The sequence below is a fragment of the Stegastes partitus genome, unplaced genomic scaffold (assembly GCF_000690725.1).
Source record: "Stegastes partitus isolate 25-593 unplaced genomic scaffold, Stegastes_partitus-1.0.2 Scaffold615, whole genome shotgun sequence".
Lineage (NCBI taxonomy): Eukaryota > Metazoa > Chordata > Actinopteri > Pomacentridae > Stegastes > Stegastes partitus.
In genome coordinates this window covers 93374-95966 of record NW_007578346.1, presented here as the reverse complement: position 1 = coordinate 95966, position 2593 = coordinate 93374, and positions in this window count along the sequence as shown.

Below are 2593 nucleotides of genomic sequence, written 5' to 3'. Positions count from 1 at the left end.
GCTTCGAAAAAGCCCCCTTCATCTTTTTTTAATGTTATGAATCACATGTATGAATCATGCTGTTGTGAGATTATGAAACAGACTGTTTAGTTCACTTTAGGAACAAAAAAACAGAACGCTAATGGGATAAGTGCCGTGGGTTGACGAAGGATTAAATTAGGGTAGCAGCGTAGAAGCAGCACCTGCCATTTCACTCCTCGCTCACCTCACTCATAACAAAACAAAAACACGTCATGGCCCAATGTTTAACCAGAGTGGTGGTTTAGATTTGATGTTTTTGCAGTTCATGTTGATATGAAAAATGCCCTCGGGGGTGGGGGGGACGGATCTCAACTGGTGCTGAAAGAACCAACAAAAACCCACCTGACAGGAGAAGCGAGAGATTAGAGGATTTGGGAATTCAGACAAAAGAGCTGTAGTACTCTGAGAGAGAAGATCCTTCTCAACCCGCCTGCCAGCCAAGGGGAAGAGGAAGGAGTCAGGGCATCACTGAGAATTAAAAATGCCTTTGGTGTTGACTTTTCAAAGTGAAGCTGGCATTGGATTCCCTTCCTTTTCCCAACGTACATTTGGTCTATAACCCCACCTCTGCCAGGCATCCACCTTGCTTCTGGTTGATATGCTTATAAACTACAAAGTATTGTTTTTTTTAAATCCTCAACAGTCCTCTTTGATTGATGTATTTAGTGTATTCACCTCTTTTTTTTTATCAATTAACTCTTTACAGCATGAACTTTCAAACTTTCAGTATCTTAAAAAAGGGTTTAAAAGCTGTGAAAATCACCCGTACAACACAATTAGAAGGTTTTCAGTGTCCCAATTTTTAAAAAAACAACAAAAAACCTACATGTTTTCATGTATAAAATTAAATCCAAATGTGAAATGCAAAATGTACAGTCTGCTACTATGATGGCAGCTCTAAGAGGCCCCACCACAGCAGTGCTTTCATTTACATGCTAACATGCTGATGTTAAGCAAAAAACCCATTATATTCACTATATTGGCTCCCCAGTGTGTCGCGCTATTAACACCTTCTCTATTAGCACATAACAGTAGGATATCCAGCGAGATAATTCAGTGTGAAACAAAATCAGTTATTTGAGCATGAACACTAATTTACATTTTGTTTCTTGGCTTGGAAAAGGCCACAATATTCTGTTATGTGGGATTTACAAAGTCCTTAAGTCTCACCCTTGAGCCACCATCTTGGTGACGCCTTAGGGCTGATATTTAACAAGACCAACCTTCTATTCAGCTGAACTGGGAGAAAGCCGTGATTGCAATTCCAATGGTTACTGGAGCATAGAAACTGCATGTGTAACATCATGTGTTAAAGAGGGAAAAAACAAAAACAACACCTTGGCTATCCTGAACATGTAACATATGGACCATTCACAGAGCAGATGTGCTGAAAATGAATCTTTTTAGTGGCTACATCTGCAGCTTATGTACAAAATGGGTTTGTGGCAAAACAAGATGATGAGCCTTTGTTTTGGAATCTTTGTGTCTCCAGTCTGTGAAACTTTAGTAGACTACGTCAGGGATAAAGTTACTGAGCAACCATCAGCTGAAACTGGTAAACAAATGCAAAACAAGACTCCAAAGTGAAAGCCCAGTTTGACACAAAGTAGTCATTTTATGTATACTGTTAGTTTAATTTAAAAATATATAGACACTTTATGACCCATGTCTGTGAAGGCTTATCGAATTTTACATTTGCAGTGGACCTCTGCAATGCATTTGCTCACTGATGGTGTCGTCACTTTCATTGATTATAACAGAAGCTTGTATTGCAGCATCCACTGCATGAATGGTCCACACGCATAAAAAACTTTATTTTCCCGCAGAGAGTATTTCTACTATGCATACACCACTGTGCATCAGTGCAACAAAACAATTGGCTGGACATTTTCTGGTTCAGCTGTTGCAAAGCAGTCGATTGGTTTTCTGAGGGGGAGGATTGGGACATGTGTCATACCGTGGCCATCTTTGGAATTCTTTCATAGATTTCTATTCAGGAGTGTGTCCCTTGCAACATTGCTGGTGTTTATTTAGTCTACTTATTTGCTCAGCAGTTTCAGCATTATGTCCTAAAATGAGGATAATTAAAATCCTCAAGCTGTACCTGGACCTTCAAACAGTCCTCAGAGCAGCTAGTTAAGCAGAGCTCCAGCTGTTAGAGAGCAAATGAGCTTGGGTGAGGTATTGTGACTTGATCCCTTTTGAGCCACACAGTTAGAGACAAGAATGTGGAGAACAACAGTCCTGGTAACTGATTCAAGTTCATCAGCCGGAGTGACGCACAGTGTCGCACACAGAAGCATTAAACCGGGTTCCCAGAGATAGATAACAACCCTTGACTGCGACCTCTCCCCCTGCCCCGTCCAGACAGAACTGGCTGCAGCCACCCAGAATACAAACCTGGTAAAACACTAAGTGATTAAGTAAGAGTTACATAAAATGGCTGCATTCTCTCTCTTGACGACGACCTCTCGGTGCCACACACACACACACACACACACACACACACACACACTGTTTAGACATGAAGAGACCACTGTCAGTACACAAAAAAAAGTATCAAAGACCACTT